At 40.8% G+C, this 16,320-nt stretch overlaps 1 protein-coding gene and 1 long non-coding RNA gene across 12 annotated transcripts in view; one reads left to right on the plus strand and one right to left on the minus strand.

Annotated features, from left to right (window-relative positions):
• The window catches only part of TRPM3 (transient receptor potential cation channel subfamily M member 3), an 811,684-nt gene that overhangs the window by 445,115 nt on the left and 350,249 nt on the right, over positions 1-16,320 (plus strand). The gene's annotated exons all lie outside the window — the stretch shown is intronic.
• The window catches only part of LOC121013644 (uncharacterized), a 1,671-nt gene continuing 674 nt past the window's right edge, over positions 15,324-16,320 (minus strand). The window contains exon 2 of the long non-coding RNA XR_005782818.1: positions 15,324-15,449. This is a non-coding gene — a long non-coding RNA (uncharacterized LOC121013644). The remainder of the gene's footprint in view (positions 15,450-16,320) is intronic.

Here is a 16,320-nt window from a genome sequence, read left to right on the forward strand (position 1 = left end):
TTATAGGGATTCTTTTTCTCTGTGTGGGTTCCCTGTACCTGGGGTGCCTGGTGTGAAGCTCTGTTTGTCCTTGCCCTCAGCACCCACAGCATCCTGCCTCACTGACAGTTCCGAAGATCCATTTAGCTCACGACCATGTTTCCGCCTTTGCTATTCTTCTTCGATGTGTCCTCTTCTCTACAGTCAGCTGTGGGGAGTCTGTTCTGCCAGTCTCGGAGTCATTCTCTGGGTTACTTACACTGATGTGAGTGTTAACTGGTTGTATCCATGCGATGAGGTGAGCTTAGGGTCCTCCTACTCTGCCTTCTTCCCCGGAGGTCTTGGATAACAGATCTTTATCAGATGTGTTTCCTGCAAATATTTTCTCCCATTCGATAACTTGTCTTCTCATTCTCTTGACATTGTCTTTCATTTAATTGAGTCTACTTTATCAACTATTTCTTTCACAGATTGTGCTTTTGGTGTTGTATGTACAAAGCCATCACCAAACCCAAGATCATCTAAGTTTTCTCCTATGTTCTCTTCTAGGCTTTTTATGGTTTTGCAGTTTCCATTTAGATCTTTGAGCCACTTTCATTTTTGTGATTCATGTACGGTCTGTGTCTAGATTTCTTATTATTGGGTATTCAGTTGTTCTAGCACCATTTGTTGAAGACATTATCTTTGCCCCATTATATTGTCTTTGCTCTTTTGTCCAAGATCACTTGACTATGTTTATGTCGGTCTATTCTGGGTTCTCTATTCTGTTTATTGAACTATTTATCTGTTCTTTTACCAGTACCACACTATCTTGATTACTTTCTCTTTATAGTTAGTCTTGGAGTCCAGCAGTGTCAGTCTGTCTGCTTTGTCCTTCTCCCTCAACATTGTGTTGGCTATTCTGGGTTTTTCCTCTCCATGTAAACTTTAATATCAGTTTGTCAATATCCACAAAAACTTGTGTGGATTTTTTATTGGGATTACACTGAAGGTATAAATCAAGTTGAGAAAAACTGACCACTTGACAATACTAACTCTTGATCCTCATGAGTATCTATTTATTTAGTCTTTTTTCCCTTAAATATTTTTATTTGAGCATAGTTGACCCACAATGTTATATTAGTTCCAGGTGTACAACATAGTGATTTGAAGAGTCTGTAGGTGATGCTATGCTCATCCCAAGAGTAGCTACCATATTTCACCACACAGCTCTATTACAATATCATTGACTATATTTTCTATGCAGTGCTTTTTATTCCTGTGACTTCTTTATTCTATAATTAGAAACTTGTATCTTTCAGTCCCCTTCTCTCACTAATTATGAAAGAAAATGCACTCTTATGTTTCTTGAAGCATTATTTACAATTATCAAGGTATAAGAACAACCTAAGTGTCTATAAACAAATGGATAAAGAAGATGCAGTGTGGATACACACACATATCCATACAATAGGATATTATGCAACCATAAAAAGGTCAAATCTTATTAAACGCAACATCATGGATGGAACTGGAATATATTATGCTAAGTAAAATAAGTCAGCCCAAGAAAGACAATTACTACATGATTTCACTTTTTATGGAACCTAAAATACCAAATAAATGACTAAACAAACAAACAGCAGATATCAGACCTGTTAATACAGAGAACAAACTGATGGTTGCCAGAGGGAGGAGGCATGGGGAAATGGGCAAAATGGGTATTTAGTTTGTCGTGAATTTCTTTCATTAGAGTTTTATAGCGTTCTTTTTGTTGTTGTTGTTAACAAGAAAAATTTATTTAGTCTTTATATATATTTTATATATATTTTATATAAAATAAAATATAACAATATATTTTATTTAGTCTTTATTTTATATATATTTTATATAAAATAAAATATATTTTATTTTGGTCTTTAAAAACTTAGATTTCTATTTTTAATTTTTTTAATTTTATTTTTTAAATTTACATCCAAGTTAGTTAGCATATACTGCAACAATGATTTCAGGAGTAGATTCCTTAGTGCCCCTTACCCATTTAGCCCACCCCCTCCACACCCCCTCCAGTAATGCTCTGTTTGTTCTCCATATTTGTGAGTCTTTTCTGTTTTGTCCCCCTCCCTGTTTTTATTTTTTTTGTTTCCCTTCCCTTATGTTCATCTGTTCTGTGTCTTAAAGTCCTCATATGAGTGAAGTCATATGATATTTGTCTTTCTCTGACTAATTTTGCTTAGCATAATACCTTCCAGTTCCATCCACACAGTTGCAAATGGCAAGATTTCATTCTTTTTGATTGCCGAGTAATACTCTATTGTATATATATACTGCATCTTCTTTATCCATTCATCCCTCGATGGGCATTTGGGCTCTTCCCATACTTCAACTATTGTTGATAGTGCTGCTTTAAACATTGGGGTGCATGTGCCCCTTTGAAACAGCACGCCTGTATCCCTCGGAAAAATACCTGGTAGTGCAATTGTTGGGTCGTAGTTCTATTTTTAATTTTTTGAGAAACCTCCATACTGTTTTCCAGAGTGGCTGCACCAGCTTGCATTCCCACCAGCAGTGCAAAAGAGATCCTCTTTCTCCTTATCCTCGCCAACATCTGTTGTTGCCTGAGTTGTTAATGTTAGCCATTCTGACAGGGTTAAGGTGGTATCTCATTGTGGCTTTGATTTGTATTCCCCTGATGATGAGTGATGTTGAGCATTTTTTCATGTGTCAGTTGGCCATCTGGATGTCTTCTTTGGAGAAGTGTCTATTCATGTCTTTTGCCCATTTCCTCACTGGATTATTTGTTTTTTGGGTTTTGCATTTGGTAAGTTCTTTATAGATTTTGGATACTAACCCTTTATCTGATACATCATTTGCAAGTATCTTCTCCCATTCCTTCAGTTGCTTTTTAGTTTTTCTGATTGTTTCCTTTGTTGTGCAGAAAGAAGCTTTTTATTTTGATGAGGTCCCAGTAGTGCATTTTTGCTTTCGTTTCCCTTGTCTCTGGAGACATGTTGAGTAAGAAGTTGCTGCGGCCAAGATCAGAGGTTTTTGCCTGCTTTCTCCTCAAGGATTTTGATGGCTCCCTGTCTTACATTTAGGTCTTTCATCCATTTTGAGTTTATTTTTGTGTATGGTTTAAGAAAGTGGTCCAGGTTCATTCTTCTGTATGTGACTGTCCAGTTTTTTTTTTTTAATTTTTAAAAAATGTTTATTTATTATTGAAACACAGAGAAACAGAGCATGAGCATGGGAGGGGCAGAGAGAGGGAGAGACACAGAATCCGAAGCAGGTTCCAGGCTCTGAGCTGTCAGGACAGAGCCCGATGCAGGGCTCAAACTCACAAACCACGAGATCATGACCTGAGCTGAAGTCGGACACTGAGCAACTACGCCACCCAGGCGCCCTGTGTCACTGTTCAGTTTTCCCAGCACCACTTGCTGAAGAGACTGTCTTTATTCCATTGGATATTCTTTCCTGTTTTGTCAAAGATTAGCTGGCCATACGTTTGTGGGTCCATTTCTGGGTTCTCTATTCTGTTCCAGTGATCTGAGTGTCTGTTTTTGTGCCATATAGCTTTCTTGATGTAGATACTGTACATATTTTCTTTGATTTATACCTAGGCATTTCCTTTTTTGGGTGCTAAAATAAAAGACCTTTTAAATTTTTAATTTCACTCTTTCATTGCTGGTATATTGGGCATTAATTCACTTTTGTATATTAATCTTGTATCCTGTAACCTTGCTATAATCACATGATTATGTTATCTACAAAAGCAGTTTTATTCCTGCTCCCCCTCCCCAATTTATATATCTCTTATTTCCTTTTTTTTTTTTTGCCTTAGTTAAGTATAATGTTGGAAAGGAGTGGTGAGAAGGGAAATTTTGCCTTTTTCTTGCTGTTAGTGGAAAGGGTTTTAATTTCTCACCAGTAAGTATGATGTTAGCTGTAGATTTTTCACAAATATTTGTTAAGATGACTAAGTTCCCTTCTATTACTTTTTTGTTAAAAGCAAGAAAAATATTTCTAGAAACCTCTCAGCATATTTATTACTCTATCTTATTAGCCAGAATTATATCACATACTCATTACCAAAACAATCACTGCCAAGGAAATGGAATTACCAAGATAGGCTCAGACTAGTCAAGATTTACCGTGGTGCTGAAATGAGACCAAACTTGCAGTGACCACATGATCAGTTTATATATGGACATAATAGTTAATCAAAGAAGACACAGTAAGGGGAGGAGGGTAAAACAGAATGGGAATGATTGTTGAATTATCTGCTATCAGACTTGCCTCCTCTCCTAGGAAGATTTAAAATATTAACTAGTTATTTATCCTGCTTGAGTCACTGGTGAGAAGGTATTCCCCTGAATCAGTTCTGGAATTGATTACTCAGTAAAGTTCAGGAACATTAAGTATATAAGACAAGTTGTTCAACCCCATTTGTACCAGATCACTGTGTCAAAGAAGTAAACAGACGACTACAATTTAAACTATGTTTTCAGAAGAAGGGGAAAATGAGAAGTGACACAGTGAAAAATAGCATATAACATATCTTGTTTCACAGGAACATTGAAGACTCTCCACTTTGATAGAGGTCAATCAGTCAGTCTGGTCTTCCTGGTTCTACCCTAAGATCTTTCTTATCTGTTGTCTTTTAGAATGGCATTTGTACATGTACTGGAAGAATGTCGTTTTGAGCCATGTAGTTTTAGTCCTCTATTTATTGTAGTTTTGAGTTGTAGAGCTCCTTCAAACACCATAGAGTTTGTTACAGATTATTTTCAGCAAGATAAATTTAGCAGTCTGGTACTTCAGAAACAAAACTCACTAGTCTTCCATTCCCCCTTACCCCAAGTCTTGCTCCATATTGTAAAATAAAAGCCAACAATCTCCTCGTGCATAATCCTTGAGAATATCTGTCTTCTAGTCACTGGCCTGTGTCCTCTGCTACTCCCAGTAGCTGTTGTTTTAATGGCTCCAGTTATAATATGAAATAGTATCTTGAGTAGTATAAGAAAACACCCCTTTTAAGCTTGTCTTAGTCATCATTCTTTTCTTCTTTGTCAAACAGAGAATAATTAAAAGGAGATGTTTGGAAGATGCAGCTAGGGTGTATGGGGGGCATTATTTTCTCAACAGTGTATTTCCTGCCTCTCTCTGTGGATTTACACTAATTCAAGGTGAGAATTAAGTTATTCCAGCACTACAAGGCTTCAAATTATAGAAGTCTTAGTTGATTTAAATTGCAACCTATTGGCAGAAAGAGCTTCTCTCACAACCTTCACTCTTAAAAGACTCTACTGAATTCTGCAAGCCTGTAGCTAACACCTAAGAATAGGCTGAATTTTCCTTATATTAATATCAGCTTTGTGAATAAAATTGTCTTCATTCCAAAGTAATAAGACAATAACCAATCCAAACATTTTGACACTGAAAGCTTATTAACTTCAAACCTAAGAATAGTAGTCTTCTCAACAGCCCCCATCTCTTTTCTTCCTTCAGTCAAATTCTCATTTTAGGCTCTGTTACTTGTAATGTGACATTCCTGGTTATCCTTGGACCAAGCACATAGCTGCTAGATAATGCTGTTAACACTTTTAGAAACATGTGGGTCGTAGCTGTTGGGTGGGCAGTAACTGTGTCAGACTCAGATAAGTCTCTCATTCTCCTAATTTTTAGGGTAAATAAAATTAAAATAAAGTAACTTATCCAGTGTACACAGCTAATGTGTGGTGGACCTAGGAAGTAAACAGTGTCATTCTAGAACTCATATCATATCATCATGCTGTTTTGCCTCCTTATTTCTGGTTTACACAGATGGACTGATGGAGTTGAGAGACTGTATATACAAACGGGCAATGGGAAGACTATGTATACAGTAGAATTCTGACCCATAATCTGCAGCAACCAGCCCAAGAGGCTAACATATTTATATAGCTACCTGTCCAGGAAATCAAACTACTATCTCTTGGAAACTGTTTAGGAAACCAAACAATAATCCCTGTAGCAATTGGTCCCAAAGAGTCCAGGCTTGATTAATAACTGACATCCTGCCAAGTTTTTGCCCGCATTTCCAGTTTAGCACCAACTGGAGAAGGCTAACCAATCACATGGGATACCCATGTCTAGTTAACTCGCCTACATTTCCCCATGCCAACAGCCTCTAATCAGGACATAACTGAAGCCTTTTTTTTTTTTTTTACTTCTGCACTATGAAACATTCCCACTTGTCAGCCTGCTTTTGAGCCTCTGCCAAATACCAGTGATAGTGGCTGACTCCTGTACCCTGAATAAAAACAGTTGACCCTTGAACAATGCTGACTTTAACTGCACAGATAAACTTATATGTGAATTTTTTTCAATAAATAAACTACAATCCTGTAAATGCATTTTCTCTTTCTTAAGATCTTCTTAACATTTTCTTTCTTCTAGCATAGTTTATTATGAAAATAAAGTATATAGTGTATATACAAAATATGTGTTAGCCAACCATTTATGTTATTGGTAAGGGCTTCCGGTCATCGGTGGGCTATTAGTAGTCAAGTTTTGGGAGAGCCAAAAGTTATATACAGATTTTCAACTGCTTGGTAGTTTGGTTCCCCTAAATCCTGCATTGTTCAAGAGTCAACTATAGTCTTTACTTGCTCTTATTTGGGTGATCTTTTTTTTTATTATTTCCACAGATATGTCTTTCAATGAGAGGGAAAATTATGTATTGACAGAAAGTAGACCTTGGATAGGGTGTGGTTGATGTCTTTGAAGACTTGAAGCCCACGTGTCAAGTCAGTTCTTAGATATACTGGTCTAAAGGGTCTAAACTGTGGAAGGTGGATAAAGTTGCTTTGCAAAAATGTACAAAGTGAGAAGATATGAAATATTAGAACTGATCCTGGCAGAAATCCTATATCTAGTGGCTGGAAAAAGCACTATTAGCCTGGAAAAGACTGTGAAGAGATCGTGGGGCTAAGAGAGAAACTAGGGTAAGTGGGACCAGAGGCATGAAGGGAAGAGAGGTTTTAGAAGGAAGTGATTGACACCATGTAATGCTGAGAGCTGAGTGATTCAGCAATGTGGACATGTGATGGCCAGGATTCCAGACTCATGGAGGTGGAGTAGGAAGAGAGAGAAGGGAGGACTGAAAGTTGATAAAGTTTAGAGAACATAAAAATATACTGGGAGCTGGAGTAGAATGTAAGGATCAGAAGTGGTTACTTGAAGGTATCTTAAGTTTGCACATATTTAAACATTTTTAATGTTTATTTTTGAGAGAGAGAGAGTGCAAGAGGAGAATGGCAGAGAGAGAGGGAGACACAGAATCTGTAGCAGACTCCAGGCTCTGAGCTGTCAGCACAGAGCCCATTGAGGGGCTCAAACTCATGAGCCATGAGATTATGACCTGAGCTGAAGTCAGACGCTTAGCCGACTGAGCCACCCAGACACCCCAAGTTTGCACATATTTGAATGTTGACAGGAAGGATCCACTTGAAAGATGTTTGTTGATTAAATGGTAGAGGAAAATGAATAACCATGCCATGGTCCTGAGGAGACTGGAGGAGAGAGAGCAGCAGCTTAAATGATAGAAAGAACAACTCATTTAATAAGAGAGAAGATGAGGATTGTTGTCTAGGTCAGTGGATTTGTCGTTTTCACAAGAGTTCCTTTGGAAAGCTTTGATCTTCTGAATAATATGAAGTGAAATGGGAAATGTTTCAAATAATCACTGTAGAAAGTAGGATATGCAGTTTACCTGGCAAATGACAGAAAGACTTCCAGGCATAGTTGAACACTCATTTGAGTTTTAAATCTTGAACGTATTGTTACATCAGTAAATTGACCTAAGAATGTGAGGTTGTACAGCATAACTGACTTGAAGAAGTGAAGTCAATAGAGAGATGCCAGGCTGGGCTCAGAGAAAAGAGAACATTCATGAAGGATGAGGTGACATTAGTTTCAAGAGTGGATATGATGCAGAACTGAAGTTTGGTGAGAAGTAGATGGTGAAATAGCCCCAGTCCTCCAAGGTTTCAGAAAGGAGGAGAAACTTTGCAAGTTTTGATTGAGTCACACCAGTGTATCAAGGCACCTTAGCATATGTCCTCTTTGGATCATTTTATAAATCTCCTAAGAACACTCTTAGTCCTTTATTGAATGGAGTCCAATTTGGGGATAATAAAAAGATAATTATTTTCTTTTTGTAAGGTTTGTTTATTTTTGAGAGAGAAAGACAGCACAAGTAGGGAAGGGGCAGAGAGAGAGGGAGACACAGAATCCAAAGTAGGCTCCAGGCTCTGAGCTGTCAGCCCAGAGCCCGATGCAGGCTTGAACTCACAAACTGAGATCATAACCTGAGCTGAAGTTGGATACTCAACCGACTGAGCCACCCATGTGCCCCAAAGATAATATTTCTAGCTTAGGATGCTTCCCTGCTTTTCTATTACTTTTTTGAAATTTCTATTACATGTGTCTTACACCCATGAGCTTCAAACTGGAATGGGAGAAAAGATGTCATTCTTGCATAATAATAATTATTAGTATTGAGTGTTTACAACAAGCCACAGACACTGTGCCCAGTGTTTGCCTACAATATCTCATTTCACCCTCACAACCACCAGATAATTTAGATACCATTATTATCTCCATATGACGGTCAGGGAAGCTAAGGTTTATGGAGCCTCGGTGACTTGCTGGAAGTCCCTCTGCTAGGAAGTGATGGTGCCAGGACCAGAAGCCAGGCAGGACCTTCTCAGGCAAAATTGTGATGTCAGCAGCAGTGAGCTCCCAGAACTTCCCAGTTGTCCTGCCACGTGTCTCCCTTTCAGCTTTGCCCTCTCAGACCTTGCCAGACACCCCCACTTCCCCAACATGACACATCTTCTATCTTCTTTCCAAGCAAAGCAACAAAAACAACCTTGATGATGGGCTAATCGTGTACTCCCAGACGTCATATTCATAATTTATTAGGAAACTTTCTGAAGACCATGGCCTAAATCAAAGAGAGCTCTAATGGTGCTTTTACTCTCCCATTTTCAAGCCATTCTGTGCTGTAAAGCTGCAGAGGAGGGAGCAGTACTCTTTTGATACCCTAGGGCCCTAAAATCAAGACTTTGGAAGCTCTGCACCAAATCACACTGTCATCTTTCTCAGCAGAAGTGAGCAGGTCTGTGGGGTGGGAAAGGAGAGACCTAACAGAGTCCCAGCTCACCAAAGCTCGTGTGAATTTGGAAGCAACTGCTTTGACGTGACCCTTGAACTTCCCAATCACCCAAGAAAAGAGTCATTCTTGTGCACGTGTGTGCATTGAAATTCCTTTAGGTTTTGTGTGTGTATGTGCTTTTTTAAAATAATTTCAGCTTTATAGAATTATGATTGGCAAATAAAATTATAAGCTATTTAAACTGTACATCATGGTGATTTGATAGAGGTATATATTGTGAAAGTGTGCCCCCAACATCTAGTTCATTAACATATCCATCACCTCAGGTATTCATCTATTTGTGTGTGTGTGTGAGATTTCTTAAATGAATCTCCTGTGTGCTTCCTAGGTTCTAAAACTTAAGCAATGACGGGAAAGGGGGATATAGTCCAAGCAGAGACTGCAGAAAGCACCCAAAGGTGGGGTTCCCACATTTCAAACAGTTTGGCTTGATTTTTAGTCACCTGTGCCCGCTTTTTTCGAGAGAAGGTCAAGATAAGGCAGTTGAGGAGGATATGTGTTGGCAGGGGTCAGGATACTACACAAATTAATTGGGGGTGGGAAGCAAAGGAGATGGAGGTAGATGAGTGAGTAAAGAGGGATGAGTAAATCAGGCAGCTCGGATAGAGATGGGAACAATGTAAGAAAACCAGGCAGATGCCTTAGAACCCCAGGGAGCAGCCTACAGAAGCGTGCAGAGGGAGTAAAAGAAAAATGAACACCTACACACAGCCCACAATGATGAGCTTCCTACGGTAGGAACACAAAGGCAGACCACTTTAAAGCCACTTTAAAAAAGCAAAGGGAAAATAGGAAAACTCTCGCAAACTACCCCTCTGTGTATCTTTCTTTCTTCTAAGTAGGATCTCTCTCATGCTCCCGCTCCCGCTGGTCTTATTATCCTCTCTGTTATCACTTAAATCTATCTTTCTGCCCTCCAGATATCACCAGAAATCCCCATTTGTCTAGAAAGCCTTTCCTGGCTAACTAAAAAGAGCTCACACTGACCTCTCCTTGCAGCAGACTGTCAGAATGCTCCCAGAGCACACGGCAGGCCTGCTTCAAGAAGGTTCTCCTCACTGTAAATATTTAATCATCAGTGGTCTCAGCACTGCATTAGCTCCTGCCTTAGTGTGCCCTATGTATGCTGTGGACTGAATTGTGCCCCCGCCACTTTGTATGTTGAAGCCCGAACCCCCCAGTGTGACAGTATTTGGAGATAAGGTCTCCAGGATGCAATGAAGGTTAAATGAGGTCATGAAGGTTAAATTAGGGTGGGGCCCTAATTCGAAAGTACTGTGGCCTTATGGGAGGAGGAAAGAGAGAGCTCCCACCCACGCTCCAAACCCCCAACCCTCAGTCTCTGCCACCACATGAAGACCTGCAAGAAAGTGGCTATCTGCAAGTCAGGAAAAGAGCCCTCACTAGAATCGGAACCCTGCTTGAACCTTGATCTTGGACTAGTGGTCCTTCAGAACTGGGAGAAAATAAACTCTTGTTGACCGCACCCAGGGTATTGTATCTGGCTATGGCAGCCTGAGCAGTCTATGGGCGTGTGTGTGGGTACAGGGTGTCGGCAGTTGTGAAGAGTGTTGGTTGAATTTAGGTCATCCGTGATAAAATTAAAACTCCCACAAGGCAAAAACTATCAACTTAGCTGCATTTACCGTAAGCACAGTGTTTATATAAAGCAACTACCTAGTAAATACCAGTAGACTCTGCGGTTTCTTTTAATGTGGGGGTGACACGTGTCTTTGGCCCATTTTCATTTATGCATCCAGTTGGCCTCCCCACCATACTGTCCCCATCTGCCTTTCCTAAACGTCTATTGACCTGAAACCAGTTACAGCAATACTGCATGTTCTGGATGATACAGGACAAGCTTGGAGTGGAGTTAGCTAACAATCTGGAATGTTGAGAGGCTCTGCCAGTTAGGTGCACATCTCTCTCACTCTAGAGAATTGCCATTACACTAAAGCTGTAGCCAGCTGTATGTATCTTTAGGGGCAGCCTTCAACTCAGATAAATGGCTTCAAGTAAGGATTCCCGCAGTTATCAAGAAGTAGCTATTCGTGCTGAGCATCAAGTAATGTACAGAATTGTCAAATCACTGTCATGCACCTGAAACTAATATAACGCATGTCAACTAAGCTTCAATCATAATTTTTTTTAAAGAAGAAAAAAAATAGATAGATGACAGCCTAGCTGAAAAGTGCTTTTCCCACTACGTTAATCATTGTGTTGTGAAACTGTCTAGAAGCCTGGAAGTAATTAGATGCTATTAAAAGGGGGTGGAAAGGCAAAGCTTTATTCTCATCCCTGGGCCAGGACACCCACACCGTAATTTATGTCACGGAATCCTTCCCTCTCATTCGGAAAGAGGGTGGCCCCTGTGGGGCTTCTCCTCAGGTGGAGATAACGTGCCCCTGCAGACTTACCCTCTTTAGTCATCAGAGCCTCCAACTCAACAACATGGACCTCAGGAAAGAACATTAGTAAGATTGGCAAAAAGCATGCGTTTGCCTCATATAAGACTTGAGAGCCGGCTGGGAGAATAAAATGGCAGTGGCCATTCAGCTGGAAGATTAATTCTGGTTCTATTCCCATTGTTGGGGACAGGGGTGCATATTGAGATCTTCATTTTTCTGACAGTCTTTGTTTTTCAGCATTATACATCAGCACCCCAGAAGCTTTTTTTTTATGCTTGACTTTGTCTTGCATGTATCAGTGAGCAAGGCTGATTCCTAGCTCTTGCAGCGTGCTGGCCAGTTACGGGGAGGAGCCCATGTTCAACACGCCCCCCTCCTCCATCCCTACTCCCTATCCCCCCGTGAAAACCAACAGGGGTCCTGAGGCTAGCAAAAACACAGGTCTTTCTCCCAACAGCACAGCAACCTTGGTGGGATTAAGATCTTTGAGGCCCTTAAACCATCGTAAGTCAAAGTCAAAAATGTAAAAAGACCTAGAAGCAACCTGAGTGGCTCCATTGTTTAAGCGTTCCACTCTTGATTTCTGCTCAGGTCGTGATCTCACAATTTGTGAGTTTGAGCCCCTCAAAGGGCCCTGCACTGACAACAAGAGCCTGCTTGGGATTCTCTCTCTCCCCTCTCTCTTTGCCCCACCCTGCTCATGCTCTTTTCTCTCAAAATGAATAAATAAACTTAGGGGCACCTGGGTGGCTCAGTTAAGTGTCTGACTTCGGCTCAGGTCATAATCTCACAGTCTGCTGACAACTCAGAGCCTGGAGCTTGGATTCTGTGCCCCCTCCCCCATGCCCTGCCTCCTCTGCCCCTCCCCTGCTCATGCTCTGTCTCACTCTCAAAAATAAATAAACGTTTAAAAAATTTTTTAATAAACTTGAAAAAAATTGTAAAATAAAAAAAAAATGTAAACAGGCCTACCCAGAACAATCATATAACTTATTCAGACCTGGACACTGACCAGAGTGAAAGGAGGGGCTGTTGACACACAAACGCTGGGGCAGTAGGTGTGAGTCAGGAATGTTCTGAGCAAGGGGATGTGTGATTACCCTAACCCCAAACCATAAGAGGTGTAAGAAAGTTCTGTTTCCATGATGACTAACTTGATTTGGAAATTTTGGAATTTGGAAGTTCTTACCAGAAATATTTTGTAGCCTACAAATATAGTTGTGTGTGTGTGTGTGTGTGTGTTTTTTTTAATGTTTATTTTTTAGAGAGACAGAGTGTGAGAAGAGGGAGGGACAGAGAGAGAGGGAGACACAGAATCTGAAGCCAGCTCCAGGCTCTGAGCTGTCAACACAGAACCCAACACAGGGCTTAAACTCACAAACTGTGAGATCATGATCTGAGCCGAAGTCGGACTCTTAACCAACTGAGTCACCCCGGAGCCTCTGTTTTGTTTTTGAATTGACACTTGGACTGCTTATTGTTGTTAATGGTTCTCAAGTGTAGTCTCTGGACCAGTATCATGAGAGTTATGTGGAAAACTATGAAAAATACAAATTCTCAGGCTTACTCCAGACCCACTGGAGTGGGGTCCAGCAGCTTGTGTTTTAATAAGCTCTTCAGGTGATTCTGATACACAGGTTTGAGAACCATTGTGCTGGTCATTTCAGTCCCTGAGGCAGCTTGTTAAGGGGGATTCACCAGGAATTTGCTTGGAGTGGTTTCCTACCCAGTGGAAAAGAGAAATGATAAGATAACGATAACCCTGCTGCAGCCAATCTCACCTGTACCTAGTCCTCTATTGAAGTTGTCATCTGTTGACTAGTTGTCTGATTCTGAAGAAGGCAGCATCTGCACAGCCCACAGGTTGGGTTTTATAAATGGCTTTAGTTCCTTGGGATTGGTCTTCAATTTAAAGCATGCAAATATATTGTTTGACTTTCAGACCATTGTGTTTCCAACACACCTTCAGAAATTTGTTATGTGTCATAGAGGAATGTCTGGACTTCCTGGCTGTGTGACACTGGGTAAGCAATTTCTCCATCTTCCCTGCATCGATCAGAGTGGCTTAGGCAATGCTGTGCCGTCAAACAACCCCCAAGACTCAGTGGCAAGACAAAAAGGCTTGTTTCTTGCTCTTATGTCTGTGGTAGTTTGCTAGAGTGGAAAAGGTGGAAGGGTCCTGCTCATTGGAATAAGTCAAGGATCAAAGTCCCCATTCACAGACATTGCTGATTTCCATACAGAAGACAAGAGAGTTCCAGAGTGTCTCATGTCAGCAATTAAATGCTCTAACCTGGAAGTGACATATTTAACTTGTCACAATTCCTGGGCAAGGACCAGTTAGTTGCATGGCACAACCAACCCATGGGGGGTGGGGGGATCAGATATGAAACAAGACACGAGAAATTAGTTACATAGTAGGTAAGAAAGTGGTAAGTGTGGGGAGGGAGAGGAAAACAGAGCAAGTAAAGAGGATGGATGTACTGTGTAAATGAGAAAGGTTATAATTTTAGGATGGTTACAGTAGATCTCAGGGGGAAGGAAACTTTTGAGCAAAGACCTAAAAGAAATGGAGAAGTCAGCCATGAATATATGGGGGGAAGAACATTCTAGGTAAAGGAACAGAGGCAACAGCTAACTCAGGTGCAAATGCCATTAGATTGGAGTGTACCCAGTATGTTCAGGGCCAGCAAAGAGGTTGCTGGTATGGACACTGAGAGGGGCGGGGAGTTGAGTGTAGGAGGTGAGGCCAGGGAAAGAAAGGAACCAGATCTCAGTCTCTAAGGACTTTGGCTTTTACTCTGACCACAGTGAGGATGACCTAATTACAGGCATTTGGGAACAGGAGCTACATGATCTCACTTGCATTTTAAACTGATTGTTCCGGATGCCTCATTGAAAATAGACTATAGGATGGCAAAGGTGGAAGGAGGGAGACTTTATAGGAAGCTCCAGTCCTACCCTAGACACAAGATGGCAGTTTGAGCCAGGGAGGTAGCAGAGAGGTAGGGAGCAGAGATCAGGTTCCAGATGCATGTGGAAGGTAGAGGCAAGGGAGGTTTCCTGACAGATTGGATGTAAGGTGTCAGAAAAAGAGAAGGGTCAAGGACCCACTTCAAGGATTTGGCCCACAAGTTGGAAGAATGAAGTGGCCATCACCCAAGATAGGGAAGGCTGAGAGAGGAGCAGGATTGTGAGAGGAAGGTCAATAACTCACATTTAGTGTGAGATGGAGAGACAGCCTCTTTTGAAAGGCGGCCAAAACCAAAGTGTTGACCATCTTTAAACATCAAGGAAGAGAAGGAGAGAATCCCACACTTGCGTACAGGCTAGCTTACCTGATTTCACCAATCCAGATACAAAAGAGACAAGGGACAGTTCTTTAGATGAAAAACTATGATTTTACTAGTTATTACATGTTTCATAGAGATGCCCCAGAATACAATAGGCTGACCGAAGTTGAAAATTAGAAAACTAGCAATTTGCCATGTTCACCTTTGTATTCATTGTGAGTAAAAAATCCATGGCACATAGAAAAATGCAAGTATTTGATAAATGAATGAATGAAATCCCTTTCCTCCCATATCCCCCTAGTATGAACAATGGAATGTCACAGAGAGGTGTAATGGGAGAGAAGGAGAAGCACTCGAAAGCCATGGGCTGAAAAGACTAATCACATGGCCCAACGGGGACTTTGTATATTGTCCTATCCCTGCTATCAAAAGCAGTACACAGCCTTACCTTAGAAGTAGCCGTATTAGTTGGAAGTTCTTTTCTGTTCCAGAAAAGTGTTCCCTTAAGATAACACATCTCAGGATACCTGTCAGGACAGTAAGACTCAATCTTCTGATTTTCTTTCTTCTCTGCAGGGGTAAAAAAAAAAAAAGTCCCATTTTAGTTTGTTTCTCTCTGGCATTTGTGGAAAAGGTATCAGTGTGGCATTTCCAAGCAATTGTGTTCATTTCTCTAGAATATGGGTGGCGTCCAACCTCCGTGTTTTATGTTGAAGGCCCTGGCAGGGGACCCAATGTGCCTGTAACCATGAGACTAACTTCCTCACATAAAACAGAGGCATCTGCTACCAAAACAAATGCGTTTCCATTTCATGCCATTTATATTTTATGAAGTTGTTTAAATTACGCTGATGGCAAATTAACACTAAGCTAAATGCCTTACCCCATGGCAGGAATGACAACATTCCCTCTCGGAGACAGGGTTTCAGGGATTTATGTTGCAAACAAAGGCACAGAAATAATGTGAATGCTGATGTTCCTGAAGCACGACCAGTGTCTCTGTGGTAGATATACTCAATAAAGAGGATTGTTTCTGGGAAAAGAGTGAGAACCCAAGTTTTGGAAAGGGAGAAACCCATGAAGGGATTTTCTGAGCAATGTTATCTGCTGGGAAAAGAGTATAATGCATTATGTTGAAAGATAGTGGAGTGGGTCTGGGGATGGTTTTTCTTATGCTCAGCAGACTGAATTGCATTTGCCTTCATCACTAGACATAAATACCTAAGCGGGCCGCAGCCCTGAGAAGCTTCGAGGACATTTTTTATTTCACGTGCATACATTAGTCAAAACTTCACTATAGACAGCAGTGGTGGACACACCCAATTTCTCCCCAACACATAGGTAAAACGTGTTGCAGATTCTTAGTTTTCATGTGTGTGTCTGTCATTCCTTCCTTCCTTCCTTCCTTCCTTCCTTCCTTCCTTCCTTCCTTCCTTCCTTC

This window comes from Herpailurus yagouaroundi, unplaced genomic scaffold (assembly GCF_014898765.1).
Source record: "Herpailurus yagouaroundi ecotype Mexico unplaced genomic scaffold, PumYag 199, whole genome shotgun sequence".
NCBI classification, from domain to species: domain Eukaryota; kingdom Metazoa; phylum Chordata; class Mammalia; order Carnivora; family Felidae; genus Herpailurus; species Herpailurus yagouaroundi.